The sequence below is a fragment of the Pseudophryne corroboree genome, chromosome 5 (genome assembly GCF_028390025.1).
Source record: "Pseudophryne corroboree isolate aPseCor3 chromosome 5, aPseCor3.hap2, whole genome shotgun sequence".
Taxonomy (NCBI): Eukaryota; Metazoa; Chordata; class Amphibia; order Anura; family Myobatrachidae; genus Pseudophryne; species Pseudophryne corroboree.
In genome coordinates, this window is record NC_086448.1 from 736,282,299 (window position 1) to 736,299,118 (window position 16,820).

Genomic DNA, 16,820 nt, shown 5'->3' on the forward strand with positions numbered 1-16,820 from the left:
CGGCAGTACCACTGGACATATACGGCAGTATCACTGTATTTATACGTCAGTACCACTGGACATATACGGCAGTATCACTGGACATATACGGCAGTATCACTGCACTGGATTTATACGCCAGTACCACTGGATTTATATGGCAGTATCACTGGACTTATACGGCAGTATCACTGGACATATACGGCAGTATCACTGGAATTATATTGCAGTACCACTGGACATATACGGCAGGATCACTGGAATTATATGGCAGTACCACTGGACATAAACGGCAGTATCACTGGATTTATACGGCAGTACCACTGGACATATACGGCAGGATCACTGGAATTATATGGCAGTACCACTGGACATAAACGGCAGTATCACTGGATTTATACGGCAGTACCACTGGACTTATACAGCAGCACAGGGACACCACCACTGGACTGATGCAGGACAACACAGCACCACTGCAATGGACTGAATTTATACAGCAGCACTGGACATGTGGCAGTACAGGACACCACCACTGTGACTGGACTGATGCAGGACAAGACACTACCACTGTACTGATGCAGGACAACACAGCACCACTGCACTGGAGTTATACAGCTACACTGGACATATGGCAGCAGACAGAGGCGGATCCAGAAGAAAATGATAGGGGGGGGCACCATGGAAGGGGAAGTACATTTGCGTGCGGCTTCGGTGCATGTGAGGTGGCGCTTCTTATACAATGCCCACAGTTGTAGCGCTCATTATGCAATGTCCACTGTACTGGTAGTGCCCCTTATATAGACCCCATAGTAGTGGTGCCCCTTATGCAATGCCCGTATTGCCCCCAGTAGTAATGTTGCCTGTAGTAATGCCCGCAGTCATTTAGTGAGTGTGGCCAATTAAAATGAGACGTGATACACAGACATATGCCCCCAATAGTGCAGTGCCAAATCCACAATTGCACCCACAGTGCCAGATCCACAATTGCCCCCACAGTGCCAGATCCACAAATGCCCCCACAGTGCCAGATCCAAAAATGCCCCCACAGTGCCAGATCCACAAATGCCCCCACAGTGCCAGATCCAAAAATGCCCCCACGGTGCCAGATCCAAAAATGCCCCTACAGTGCCAGATCCAAAAATGCCCCTACAGTGCCAGATCCAAAAATGCCCCCACAGTGTCAGGTATACAAATGCCCCCACAGTGCCAGGTAAACAATTGCCCTCACAGTGCCAGGTAAACAATTGCCCCCACAGTACCAGGTATACAAATGCCCCCACAGCAGGTATACTATACAAATGCCCCCACAGCAGTTCTGCAGCTGCTTACCGCTGCTGCTGCTTCTCTGCCGGCTCTGACGGTGTCAGGAGGAGAGCGCGGCTATGTCTGGCGGCGTGTAGGACTTCAAACTAGCCGGCAGTTCGTGAGCCAATCAGAGCTCGCGGACCGGCGGATCCTGATTGGCTGCCGGTCCGCGAGCTCTGATTGGCTCACGAACCGGCGGCTAGTTTGAAGTCCGCAACACGCCGCCAGATAGCCGCGCTCTCCTCCTGACAGCTGAGACACGCTGCCGCTGGACTGAGCGGCAGCGTGTCTCAGTGACACAAGTGTGGGGGGGGACGGATGGGGCCACAAATGACAGGGGGGGCACAGGCCTGAGTGCCCCCCCCCACGGATCCGCCACTGGCAGCAGAGGACACCACCACTGTGACTGGACTGATGAAGCATAAGACACTACAATGGACTGAGCAGCACAAGACAGCACTGGAATCGCCACACCACTTTCCCTCCCGCACAGACACTGAGGACGGAGACACATCCTCTCGCTACACTCTCCAATGTTGGAGTGAAAATGGTGGCGATGCGCGGCTCCTTATATGGAATCCAAAACCCGCGAGAATCGGACAGCGGGATGATGATGTTTTGCCTCGTTCTGGTTTCTGAGTCAGGCGGGAAAACCCATGCCGGGCTCGGATTAGAGATGAGCGCCTGAAATTTTTCGGGTTTTGTGTTTTGGTTTTGGGTTCGGTTCCGCGGCCGTGTTTTGGGTTCGAACGCGTTTTGGCAAAACCTCACCGAATTTTTTTTGTCGGATTCGGGTGTGTTTTGGATTCGGGTGTTTTTTTCAAAAAACACTAAAAAACAGCTTAAATGTTAGGGTCTCCTGCCCTGTGCTGCCACGTCGTCATGGCTACCGGGAGACAAGTGATAGTGGAGTAACCTGAGCGCAGCTGATACTCCGGTTCGGGTCTTTTGCTGTGCAGTGGTTATAGGCTCTGTGCACGGCAGGGGATCCGGTGCTGGTTTTTGTGCTCACAGTCTGTGAGGTCTGAGTGGGGCGTGGACAGCACCTGCTTTATAAGGCCTCTTTTCAGGGTAAGCAGATGCTGCTGAATCTTTGTTGGTTAGTCAGTTCATGAACGTTAGCCAGTACTGTGTAGCTTTGTATTTGTTTGTTGCTTACTGCAAATAGGCCTGGGAATTTGGTATTACACTCTGCCAATCCAGACCTAGCAGTAAGACTGGAGTCAGTCGTTTAGCTTGCTGGGGTTCTGTTACTACCCTGTGAACTTAGCAAGTTTGCGGCTGTATTCTAAGACTTGCCTGTCTAATCCTGTCTCACTGTGCTAGGTGTCAGGGGTCAGTTTAGTGGCAGTAAGCTAAAACCTGTGCACTGCAAGTGAGAATTTGGATTGTGGAGATTCTCCTTGTGTCTATCATTCCATCTCTGACCAAGGAGTTTACTGCCACACCCGTTGGTAACCCTTTAGGGTTTTGCTGTTGCCCTTAGCAACAGCATTTCGGGTACTCTACGTATTAAAACACAACATCTTGCTTTTTCCATCTTAGCAGTTCTAATACAAGGGAGATACCCAGTTCCTTAGCCTCTGGGCTTCTCTGTTCACTTTGTGTGTATTTTGTTACCCTATCACCTTCTGTGTACGTTATGTCATATCCCCCAGTTTGTCTGTGAGCCCATCTGTTTTGCATAACAGTTCAAACACCAGTACATTCCTGCAGACACTGGAGTGCATAACGGTTCTGACACCAGTACTTTCCTGCTGGCACTGGTGTGCATAACATTAAATCATAGAATTTGGGGGTCATTTTGATCCCAAAGTATTATTAACCTCAAAAACCATAATGTACACTCATTTTCAGTCTATTCTGAATACCTCACACCTCACAATATTATTTTTAGTCCTAAAATTTGCACCGAGGTCGCTGTGTGAGTAAGATAAGCGACCCTAGTGGCCGACACAAACACCGGGCCCATCTAGGAGTGGCACTGCAGTGTCACGCAGGATGTCCCTTCCAAAAAACCCTCCCCAAACAGCACATGACGCAAAGAAAAAAAGAGGCGCAATGAGGTAGCTGTGTGAGTAAGATTAGCGACCCTAGTGGCCGACACAAACACCGGGCCCATCTAGGAGTGGCACTGCAGTGTCACGCAGGATGGCCCTTCCAAAAAACCCTCCCCAAACAGCACATGACGCAAAGAAAAAAAGAGGCGCAATGAGGTAGCTGTGTGAGTAAGATTAGCGACCCTAGTGGCCGACACAAACACCGGGCCCATCTAGGAGTGGCACTGCAGTGTCACGCAGGATGTCCCTTCCAAAAAACCCTCCCCAAACAGCACATGACGCAAAGAAAAAAAGAGGCGCAATGAGGTAGCTGTGTGAGTAAGATTAGCGACCCTAGTGGCCGACACAAACACCGGGCCCATCTAGGAGTGGCACTGCAGTGTCACGCAGGATGTCCCTTCCAAAAAACCCTCCCCAAACAGCACATGACGCAAAGAAAAAAAGAGGCGCAATGAGGTAGCTGACTGTGTGAGTAAGATTAGCGACCCTAGTGGCCGACACAAACACCGGGCCCATTTAGGAGTGGCACTGCAGTGTCACGCAGGATGTCCCTTCCAAAAAACCCTCCCCAATCAGCACATGATGCAAAGAAAAAGAAAAGAAAAAAGAGGTGCAAGATGGAATTGTCCTTGGGCCCTCCCACCCACCCTTATGTTGTATAAACAAAACAGGACATGCACACTTTAACCAACCCATCATTTCAGTGACAGGGTCTGCCACACGACTGTGACTGATATGACGGGTTGGTTTGGACCCCCCCCAAAAAAGAAGCAATTAATCTCTCCTTGCACAAACTGGCTCTACAGAGGCAAGATGTCCACCTCATCATCACCCTCCGATATATCACCGTGTACATCCCCCTCCTCACAGATTATCAATTCGTCCCCACTGGAATCCACCATCTCAGCTCCCTGTGTACTTTGTGGAGGCAATTGCTGCTGGTCAATGTCTCCGCGGAGGAATTGATTATAATTCATTTTAATGAACATCATCTTCTCCACATTTTCTGGATGTAACCTCGTACGCCGATTGCTGACAAGGTGAGCGGCGGCACTAAACACTCTTTCGGAGTACACACTTGTGGGAGGGCAACTTAGGTAGAATAAAGCCAGTTTGTGCAAGGGCCTCCAAATTGCCTCTTTTTCCTGCCAGTATAAGTACGGACTGTGTGACGTGCCTACTTGGATGCGGTCACTCATATAATCCTCCACCATTCTATCAATGTTGAGAGAATCATATGCAGTGACAGTAGACGACATGTCCGTAATCGTTGTCAGGTCCTTCAGTCCGGACCAGATGTCAGCATCAGCAGTCGCTCCAGACTGCCCTGCATCACCGCCAGCGGGTGGGCTCGGAATTCTGAGCCTTTTCCTCGCACCCCCAGTTGCGGGAGAATGTGAAGGAGGAGATGTTGACAGGTCGTGTTCCGCTTGACTTGACAATTTTGTCACCAGCAGGTCTTTCAACCCCAGCAGACTTGAGTCTGCCGGAAAGAGAGATCCAAGGTAGGCTTTAAATCTAGGATCGAGCACGGTGGCCAAAATGTAGTGCTCTGATTTCAACAGATTGACCACCCGTGAATCCTTGTTAAGCGAATTAAGGGCTCCATCCACAAGTCCCACATGCCTAGCGGAATCGCTCCGTGTTAGCTCCTCCTTCAATGTCTCCAGCTTCTTCTGCAAAAGCCTGATGAGGGGAATGACCTGACTCAGGCTGGCAGTGTCTGAACTGACTTCACGTGTGGCAAGTTCAAAGGGCATCAGAACCTTGCACAACGTTGAAATCATTCTCCACTGCGCTTGAGACAGGTGCATTCCACCTACTATATCGTGCTCAATTGTATAGGCTTGAATGGCCTTTTGCTGCTCCTCCAACCTCTGAAGCATATAGAGGGTTGAATTCCACCTCGTTACCACTTCTTGCTTCAGATGATGGCAGGGCAGGTTCAGTAGTTTTTGGTGGTGCTCCAGTCTTCTGTACGTGGTGCCTGTACGCCGAAAGTGTCCCGCAATTCTTCTGGCCACCGACAGCATCTCTTGCACGCCCCTGTCGTTTTTTAAAAAATTCTGCACCACCAAATTCAAGGTATGTGCAAAACATGGGACGTGCTGGAATTTGCCCATATTTAATGCACACACAATATTGCTGGCGTTGTCCGATGCCACAAATCCACAGGAGAGTCCAATTGGGGTAAGCCATTCCGCGATGATCTTCCTCAGTTGCCGTAAGAGGTTTTCAGCTGTGTGCGTATTCTGGAAAGCGGTGATACAAAGCGTAGCCTGCCTAGGAAAGAGTTGGCGTTTGCGAGATGCTGCTACTGGTGCCGCCGCTGCTGTTCTTGCGGCGGGAGTCCATACATCTACCCAGTGGGCTGTCACAGTCATATAGTCCTGACCCTGCCCTGCTCCACTTGTCCACATGTCCGTGGTTAAGTGGACATTGGGTACAACTGCATTTTTTAGGACACTGGTGAGTCTTTTTCTGACGTCCGTGTACATTCTCGGTATCGCCTGCCTAGAGAAGTGGAACCTAGATGGTATTTGGTAACGGGGGCACACTACCTCAAGAAATTGTCTAGTTCCCTGTGAACTAACGGAGGATACCGGACGCACGTCTAACACCAACATAGTTGTCAAGGCCTCAGTTATCCGCTTTGCAGCAGGATGACTGCTGTGATATTTCATCTTCCTCGCAAAGGACTGTTGAACAGTAAATTGCTTACTGGAAGTAGTACAAGTGGGCTTACGACTTCCCCTCTGGGATGACCATCGACTCCCAGCAGCAACAACAGCAGCGCCAGCAGCAGTAGGCGTTACACGCAAGGATGCATCGGAGGAATCCCAGGCAGGAGAGGAATCGTCAGAATTGCCAGTGACATGGCCTGCAGGACTATTGGCATTCCTGGGGAAGGAGGAAATTGACACTGAGGGAGTTGGTGGGGTGGTTTGCGTGAGCTTGGTTACAAGAGGAAGGGATTTACTGGTCAGTGGACTGCTTCCGCTGTCACCCAAAGTTTTTGAACTTGTCACTGACTTATTATGAATGCGCTGCAGGTGACGTATAAGGGAGGATGTTCCGAGGTGGTTAACGTCCTTACCCCTACTTATTACAGCTTGACAAAGGGAACACACGGCTTGACACCTGTTGTCCGCATTTCTGTTGAAATACCTCCACACCGAAGAGCTGATTTTTTTTGTATTTTCACCTGGCATGTCAACGGCCATATTCCTCCCACGGACAACAGGTGTCTCCCCGGGTGCCTGACTTAAACAAACCACCTCACCATCAGAATCCTCCTGGTCAATTTCCTCCCCAGCGCCAGCAACACCCATATCCTCCTCATCCTGGTGTACTTCAACACTGACATCTTCAATCTGACTATCAGGAACTGGACTGCGGGTGCTCCTTCCAGCACTTGCAGGGGGCGTGCAAATGGTGGAAGGCGCATGCTCTTCACGTCCAGTGTTGGGAAGGTCAGGCATCGCAACCGACACAATTGGACTCTCCTTGTGGATTTGGGATTTCGAAGAATGCACAGTTCTTTGCTGTGCTGCTTTTGCCAGCTTGAGTCTTTTCATTTTTCTAGCGAGAGGCTGAGTGCTTCCATCCTCATGTGAAGCTGAACCACTAGCCATGAACATAGGCCAGGGCCTCAGCCGTTCCTTGCCACTCCGTGTCGTAAATGGCATATTGGCAAGTTTACGCTTCTCCTCCGACAATTTTATTTTAGGTTTTGGAGTCCTTTTTTTTCTGATATTTGGTGTTTTGGATTTGACATGCTCTGTACTATGACATTGGGCATCGGCCTTGGCAGACGACGTTGCTGGCATTTCATCGTCTCGGCCATGACTAGTGGCAGCAGCTTCAGCACGAGGTGGAAGTGGATCTTGATCTTTCCCTAATTTTGGAACCTCAACATTTTTGTTCTCCATATTTTAATAGGCACAACTAAAAGGCACCTCAGGTAAACAATGGAGATGGATACTAGTATACAATTATGGACTGCCTGCCGAGTGCAGACACAGAGGTAGCCACAGCCGTGAACTACCGTACTGTACTGTGTCTGCTGCTAATATAGACTGGTTGATAAAGAGATGTCTATGTAACTATGTATGTATAAAGAAGAAAGAAAAAAAAACCACGGTTAGGTGGTATACAATTATGGACGGACTGCCTGCCGAGTGCAGACACAGAGGTAGCCACAGCCGTGAACTACCGTACTGTACTGTGTCTGCTGCTAATAATATAGACTGGTTGATAAAGAGATGTCGTAGTAGTATGTATGTATAAAGAAGAAAGAAAAAAAACCACGGTTAGGTGGTATACAATTATGGACGGACTGCCTGCCGAGTGCAGACACAGAGGTAGCCACAGCCGTGAACTACCGTACTGTACTGTGTCTGCTGCTAATATAGACTGGTTGATAAAGAGATGTCTATGTAACTATGTATGTATAAAGAAGAAAGAAAAAAAAACCACGGTTAGGTGGTATACAATTATGGACGGACTGCCTGCCGAGTGCAGACACAGAGGTAGCCACAGCCGTGAACTACCGTACTGTACTGTGTCTGCTGCTAATATAGACTGGTTGATAAAGAGATGTCTATGTAACTATGTATGCATAAAGAAGAAAGAAAAAAAAACCACGGTTAGGTGGTATACAATTATGGACGGACTGCCTGCCGAGTGCAGACACAGAGGTAGCCACAGCCGTGAACTACCGTACTGTACTGTGTCTGCTGCTAATATAGACTGGTTGATAAAGAGATGTCTATGTAACTATGTATGTATAAAGAAGAAAGAAAAAAAAAACACTGTTAGGTGGTATACAATTATGGACGGACTGCCTGCCGAGTGCAGACACAGAGGTAGCCACAGCCGTGAACTACCGTACTGTACTGTGTCTGCTGCTAATATAGACTGGTTGATAAAGAGATGTCTATGTAACTATGTATGTATAAAGAAGAAAGAAAAAAAAACCACGGTTAGGTGGTATACAATTATGGACGGACTGCCTGCCGAGTGCAGACACAGAGGTAGCCACAGCCGTGAACTACCGTACTGTACTGTGTCTGCTGCTAATATAGACTGGTTGATAAAGAGATGTCGTAGTAGTATGTATGTATAAAGAAGAAAAAAAAACCACGGTTAGGTGGTATACAATTATGGACGGACTGCCTGCCGAGTGCAGACACAGAGGTAGCCACAGCCGTGAACTACCGTACTGTGTCTGCTGGGACTGGATGATAAATGATATAAAAAATATATATATATCACTACTGCAGCCGGACAGGTATATATTATATATTATATAATGACGGACCTGCTGGACACTGTCTGTCAGCAGAATGAGTTTTATTTTTATAGAATAAAAAAAACAACAACACACAAGTGAAGTCACACGACGAGTGTTTAACTTTTTCAGGCAATCACAATATAAGTATACTACTAACTATACTGGTGGTCAGTGTGGTCAGGTCACTGGTCAGTCACACTGGCAGTGGCACTCCTGCAGCAAAAGTGTGCACTGTTTAATTTTAATATAATATTATGTACTCCTGGCTCCTGCTATAACCTATAACTGGCACTGCAGTGCTCCCCAGTCTCCCCCACAATTATAAGCTGTGTGAGCTGAGCAGTCAGACAGATATATAATATATATAGATGATGCAGCACACTGGGCTGAGCCTGAGCAGTGCACACAGATATGGTATGTGACTGAGTCACTGTGTGTATCGCTTTTTTCAGGCAGAGAACGGATATATTAAATAAACTGCACTGTCTGGTGGTCACTCACTATATAATATTATGTACTCCTGGCTCCTGCTATAACCTATAACTGGCACTGCAGTGCTCCCCAGTCTCCCCCACAATTATAAGCTGTGTGAGCTGAGCAGTCAGACAGATATATAATATATATAGATGATGCAGCACACTGGGCTGAGCCTGAGCAGTGCACACAGATATGGTATGTGACTGAGTCACTGTGTGTATCGCTTTTTTCAGGCAGAGAACGGATATATTAAATAAACTGCACTGTCTGGTGGTCACTCACTAGTAAACTCTCTGCACTCTCTACACTTCTACAGTACTCCTCCTAGTCCTAAGCTCCAGTAAATCTCTCTCTCTTATAATCTAAATGGAGAGGACGCCAGCCACGTCCTCTCCCTATCAATCTCAATGCACGTGTGAAAATGGCGGCGACGCGCGGCTCCTTATATAGAATCCGAGTCTCGCGAGAATCCGACAGCGTCATGATGACGTTCGGGCGCGCTCGGGTTAACCGAGCAAGGCGGGAGGATCCGAGTCTGCTCGGACCCGTGAAAAAAACCATGAAGTTCGGGCGGGTTCGGATTCAGAGAAACCGAACCCGCTCATCTCTAGCTCGGATCCGGTCTCGGGTAGTGAAGTTTGGGGGTGTTCAGTTCTCAGAGAACCGAACCCGCTCATCTCTAGTCTGAATATAGATTTGATGGAATAGTCTAAGCATGCAACATCTACAGTGGTGAAGTTACGTCCCTGTCTTAGTTTAGAATCAAGTCACATATGTGCTAACAGAGAGGGCCATAAAGAGGGCGGTGTTGGCGGTGCCATCCCATAGGGTGTGATGCCCTCGGGGGGTTACCAGCCATACTTACCCTCAGCTGCAGTCAACACCCTGTATCAGCTCTCGGCTCCTGCGCTGTGGAGGGAGTGGGAGAGACTTTATATCTTCTGCCCCAGTGCTGTGGGAGCTCTTTTGCCACTTGGAGGGTCTGGAAGATGCTCAGAGCAGCAGGGTCGTGATTCGGATCAGTATTACCTACCATCCTGCCTCCCGGGTGCTTAGTTATGACAGCTTCAGTGCCTCTCCAGGGCAGGTGCAACAAAGGGAGCAGTTTATGTCAGTTTATTTGCTGCTGATGGTTTGAATAAACTTTTTTCTACTTGAAGACTAGTGAGTGCTCTCCTAATTTGGAATTGTATTGGAGTGGAAATTTTCTCCCTCATTGGATGTCACCCCAGCACTATTTATATTCAAACGTGAGTGTGGACCCTCTATCTTATATATATATATATATGAGTGAGAGCCCTTTCCCTGGTGTACAAGCCTTTGCTTGAATGCCCATGAGACGGAAGATATTTGTGTGTCTGACTTGCCACCTCTCACTCATTGCCCACGACCACCAAGATCAGAGACGCCTAATTGTAGCTAGTGGCTTGTCATATGTATGCAAATGTGTGTAACTGAGTCCTCTGCATGTTATTATTATGTAAGATGCCTGTCTCTTTTGCTGGCCCATTGCAGAGAACTGTGGAATTTATTTCTTGTATTTTCTAGCTAATTAACCATAACTTACACCCAACATTTGTTTAACTCTACCCAAACGGATTAATGGATGCTTAGCTTCTAGAAATGTGCCTCGTGAATGTCTTCATTTCTGTTCTGCCAGCCATAGGCCCTCTCTCCTCTAATGCCCTTCTACCATGTTGCTGAACACTGTCACCAATGTTTCATTATTAGCAAAATAGTATTAAAATTATGGCATCCGGTCTTCAGGTTGACCACACGATTGGGAATAGTAACCTGTGACAAGCGTAGCGGTAGTGGAGCGAGGACCTTGCCCAAAGCATGGCGAGCGAAGCGAGCTATGCGAGTGGTCATGGTGCACTAATTGGGGTTCCCGGTCACTTTACGAAGAAAACGGCACAAAAAGCCAAGCAAAAAAACTCATGTCTACCATTTTCCAGGTTGACCATTTCTGTGTCGATTTCATGACCATGTTGACCTATTTCAGGTGTCGACCTACTCACTGTCGACCAATATTGGTCGACCCAATGACTGTTGACCTAGTTAGGGTAGATCCCAATGAACCACACCCTAAAATAAAACTGGGTATTAACAGACAGGGGTGTCTATTTACTAAGCCTTGGATGGAGATAAAGTCTCTGGAGATAATGTACCAGCCGATCGGCTCCTAACTGCCATGTCACAGGCTGTGTTTGAAAAATGACAGTTAGGAGCTGATTGGCTGGTACTTTATCTCCAGCAACTTTATCTCCATCCAAGGCTTAGTAAATAGACCTCAAAGAAGTAAAAGGACCCTGCTCACAAGCTTACCAACTTAAGAGTATATGCAATGTTTATATCCTGTATGTTCATATCACGGCAATGAGTTGCCCCATCATTTATAAAGAACACCAGTCAGATTTTGAGGATTAGATTTTGTGTTACATGCGTATGGGTTTAGAAGGCCTGATTCTACAGGAATGAGTGCCTGAGTCAGATGGATTTCTGTGCACAGTCGCAAAAGGCGAGTTTCGCATACAGCACATGTGCAGAAGTAGATTTCCACAACTTTGCGAAGTCCATCTTATTCTGAGTTGGACAGAACTTGGCCAGATCCATCTTTCAATGAAATTGGGTGACGACGTGAATGCACAGAACCACCTTCTCTTGTGGGAGTGTCATGCATATGGAGAAGGGAAGCCTGCTTCTGATGGACCTGTTGCACCTAGCAGCTTTCTGTTTACAGGCGCATGAAAACCCTCATTAACCCTACAGATTCTGTTCTATTGCCCACAACTACAGCCACTTAGTGTAATCTCAGTTTCAAGAACTCTTGGTAACAGATCCAGCCAGTACAGTGTCACATTAGCACAGTTCCCCCACACACAAAAGGAAAGTAGTAAGCCTGACTTAACCAGGAGGACAGCAGAGGCATTGGGCAGACTATAACTCCTCCATATTTCGTCCCTGGCCCCTACAGAACCTTGGGTAATTTGTACCTGTTCCTCCCCCTATGGAAACCCTTGTCTTGTGCATAACATATTATAAGTATATAGTCAGCATATCTGCTAACTCTTAGTTCCCACCATGGATCCATAGTTTTGGATTTTTACATGGGGAACTCAAACAATCATCTTTCCTTTTATTTTCATTGTCACAGAGACCTATCTGGCTTATTGGAGACCATTCCCATCCTCTACGAGACAGAAAGACTTGTAGGGACCCTGATGGCCGCAACTAGTAGGGGGTGAGTATTCTGGGTTATTCAGGGAATGCAGAGCCGGCCCTACCCAATATGATGCCCTAGGCAAGATTTTGGCTGGTGCCCCCTAGCACCACTGGTAGTTCCGCCTCTGACCCTGCACCCCTTTCCCAGCACCATCACCCCTCACCCAGAGCAGTCCTCATTTTGGCGCTCCCACCCCCTATATTTTAAATAGGAACAGTGTGCACATTCGGCGCACAGCTCAAAAAGGGTATGTTCTTGCTGGGAAGGGGCATGGCCAAACAATAGTACCCCCAACTCAAATTACGCCATACAGTAGTGCAACTTTATGCACATTATATCATGCGATAGTGTCCCTTTTTCACGTTACATCACAAAGTTGTACCACTTTACCTTATATACATTACTCCTCACAGTAGTGTCCCTTCTTCACATTACATCACACTGAATTGCTCCTTACTCACATTACACCACACCAAATTTATTCAAAATAGACTAGCACCTTCTACACAGAATGCCACACATTAGTAATGTATTTATACACATAATACCACACAGTAATGCCCCTTACACATATGAAACACATTATTAATGTCCTTAGAAACATAATGCGCCTTACACATTATGCCAACCTTTATTAATGCCCTTATACACGTAATGTCCCTTACACATATGCCGCACATTATTAATGCCCTTATACACATAATGTCCCTTACACATATGCCGCACATTATTAATGGCCTTACACACATACTGTAATGTCCCTTTCACATATGCAGCACATAATTAATGCACTAATACACATAATGACAGCCATAGTGCCCCTTACGCATATGCTGCACATTATTAATCCATTTATATACATTACACACATAATGCCCCTTACACATATGCTGAACACTACTGCACAACCAACCCACCCACGCACAGCATTCACATGGCCGCTAACACTGTGACCTCTGCCTCTGCTTGGATACAGATGATTCCTCATACATCTTGCCTTAATACGCCATGCAGCAGGAGCTGCCTAGCATGAGTCAGCAGGCAGCTCTGCTAACGTTGGGTGCCTTTTTTGATGAAAATGTTATCTTATTTGCATTACTATGTGGCTAGGATGCACAAGCAGCTTCTGCTGATTAAAATGATATGCGTTACAGTGATTTCCAGGAATACACTGTAACGCAGCATTTCGTATGGAGATACAGCCGCAGTCACACACAGAATATAGGCATGCCGCATATCATTTTAATCAGCAGAAGCTGCTTGTGCCACCAGGCATACTAAATGCCCTAGGCATTTGCCTAGTTTGCCTATGCCTAGGGCCGGCTCTGAGGGAATGGGTGACGGATATGACACTACTTTACACTATATTGATTGAACTACAGTATACAGTATGGAGGCATTGTTACTACATGAGAAGGCTTTTTTTTTTTAATATTGGCCATGTGATGACATATTAGCTCATTTCATGTCCTACCATAATTTATTATTAGATTGATAACTCATTAGATTGAATAGTAAAGTTCTCAGTCATTAGATGACTACAATTGTAATTATTATCCAGCTTTGACTGCTAGAGATTAAAGTAAGTGGATTAAAAATCTAATTTGATTCCATAAGGACTAAGCGGGTAATTCAGAGTTGATCGCAGCAGCAAATTTGTTAGCAGTTGGGCAAAACCATGTGCACTGCAGGTGAAGCAGATATAACATGTGCAGAGAGAGATAGATTTGGGTGGGTTACTTTTTGTTCTGTGCAGGGTAAATACTGGCTGCTTTATTTTTACATTGCAACTTGGATTTCAGTTTGAACACTCCCCGCCCAAATCTAACTCTCTCTGCACGTTACATCTGCCCCCCCCCTGCAGTGCACATGGTTTTGCCCAACTGCTAACAAATTTGCGGCTGCAATCAACTCTGAATTAGGCCCTAAGAGTATCCTTGAATATTCTGCGACAGCTAAGTCTTCCTGACCATTCGAAAATCTGATGGATTTTTTAGACTATGAAGTATAAATCTGTTAGTAAATAATTAAATAAAGCATAGAGAAAAGAAATGACATATAGTTATTCTTGTATATTTACAAATGGTGCATGTCTAGTTGGTGTGAAAGATTGGATTGGCCCACAGGTGTACAGGAGAAACCGCATGTGTGCTTCACTGCTGGAGGTCCTTATCCCCTGCTCTACGACGGGACAGTAGCCTGGTGGAGCAAAGTAAATGTGTGAACTTGGGCATTTGGTTAGCCAAGCCTCTGTGGTGGCTGGCCCCCTCTGGTGGCTGACCATACCCTTAAGCTTGGTCACTTACCACTTCATACCCCAGTCTGACATTGTCGGTGTTGGATGGCTAACCAGTTAGACCTGAGAAGTTGAATGTCAACTATGCAAATGTTAAGGTAGCGAAAGATCCCAGAAGCTGATCTGCTATGGGGGCACATGTGCTAATACATGTGGGTATAAGAAATAGGTCACAGGAGCCAAGCACTAAAACATACCTTCCTACATGACCCATTTCATTCAAGTCATCAATGAATGCGCCTTATTATAAAACTTATCTAACAATTGTAATGACCTTAACTGCATTAACTACTTAATTTATATTTTTCTCCAAAACAACATCCAAATTGTCCATGTTGTTTTTAAGTCAATAACATATTTTTAAAAGCAAATTTAAATATGCCTAGTTGACCCCACTGTGAATTACACCAACACCCAATAGAAAAGTCAACAGTGTAGATATGTTTCATTTTATTGGCTCTTACCTCATTTTATTCCACTCTCTACGATAAAAAAAAAAAACAGCAGGAGACCATTGCTGGGGCCTCTGTCATTGTCAAGTTACTCAGCCTCATTTATTCAACTATTGCTGTTTAGTACTTATAGAAGGTTTAAAATACCCATTATGCCAATTATCGGGAGTCAAAAAACCTTTGTGAGATTATCCCAAATTCTGAGAATGCAGCTAATTAACTAGGAACCAATGTAATTGCTCAGGTGAGAAGCACTTTGGCCAAGCCTCCAATATGGCTGCCTCCTTTGTATGCATGAATAGAGATATACTTTACCTGTATGGGAAATCACACATTAATTTCCTCACACCTCTCCAAGGTCACCTTAATGTTCTATCTAGCCAGTTATGCTCAAAAATGATACTAGGCTTGGCAGTGTATCAAACATTGACAGATGCTCAAGTTTGTTTGTATCCAAGTGTCTGCATCTCCCAGCATTACAACAGGAATGGGCAGGTATTTGTGTAATGACTAAGGCTTTGTGACTTGAATCGTAACAGTAAAGTGATATGACCCAGTTGATTTCAAGTAACTAGAAGCAACCGAACAGCTAGTGACACATTCAGGGGTTTTACATGGAATGAAATGAAATCCTTTCACCAGGTGGCATAGCTGTCATGTAAACTATATTCCTGAGTGGTCAAATGATATCATAGCATTAAGCTACTTTAAAAAGGCGTAAATATTACACCCCTGAAATGTATAAGTAATGTCCATACATTAGTAGATAATATTTCAAGATATAGTTACTGCAGCTATTGTACATGTTACAATACGAATAATAATAAAAATATGCAATACTCCTTTTCTCAGGCAGCTAAAATCACCACAGGCTTGCTTCTACGCAGTGTAAAGCTAAGGCGATAAAGAGGGGGATTCAATTGACGGAAGTGTTTTTCCCGCAGCCGGTGGGTTTTCCTATTCAATTGCAGGACAGAAAAGGAGTTGCGGGGATCACAGTGTCTGTTTCCACGCACCCCCAGAGCAAGTTTGAGTGTTCTAAAATTCTATTTTGTAAGAAAAATCACCAGGACTTACTTGGGCACCCCAGTGGACTAATTAAGCAATTAAAAATTTCCAATTAGCTTAATTAGTTAGTAATTACTAACTTTCCGAAGCAGTGTCTCTCCTCCAGTGGCAGAGCGTATGTGAGGTATATGTGAATGTGTGCATGACCCCCCAGTGTGCACATCATCCCTCCCCCCAGAGGCAGCAGCTGAGAGAACTACATCTACCAGCAGCCCTGGGGAGACCACCGGAGAGGTATCTTTATTTTTTAAATAAGTGTGTGTTTGGAGTGGGGCTGCCTATTGTTTCTGTCCCGGGCCTCATAAATTCTGATGGCAGCCATGTTTACTGCACTATCTATCTATCTATCTATCTATCTATCTATCTATCTATCTATCTATCCCTATATATATTCTGTCATCCCATCTACTGTTGGCTCTGTCCCAGTGCCGTAACTAGGTATTTTAGCGCTGTGTGCAAAAAACGGCATTGGCCCCCCCCCCCTACGCAAGACAGGAGCAGTGCGCGGCGCAGGCGCGCGGGAAAAATATACAGGGGCATGGCTTCATGGGGAAGGGGCGTGGCCACAAAATAATGCCAATTCATACTACGGTGCATAGTAGTCTCCATTATTCAAATTATGCTGCACAGTAGCGCCACTACACCAGGTAGAGACCCTTTT

The 16,820-nt window shown here is 46.0% G+C and overlaps 1 protein-coding gene across 1 annotated transcript in view; it reads left to right on the forward strand.

Annotated features, from left to right (window-relative positions):
* The window catches only part of NECAB1 (N-terminal EF-hand calcium binding protein 1), a 771,241-nt gene that overhangs the window by 42,561 nt on the left and 711,860 nt on the right, over positions 1–16,820 (forward strand). The window contains exon 2 of the mRNA XM_063924081.1: positions 12,275–12,361. The gene's annotated coding sequence lies outside the window, so the exon portion shown is untranslated. The remainder of the gene's footprint in view (positions 1–12,274; positions 12,362–16,820) is intronic.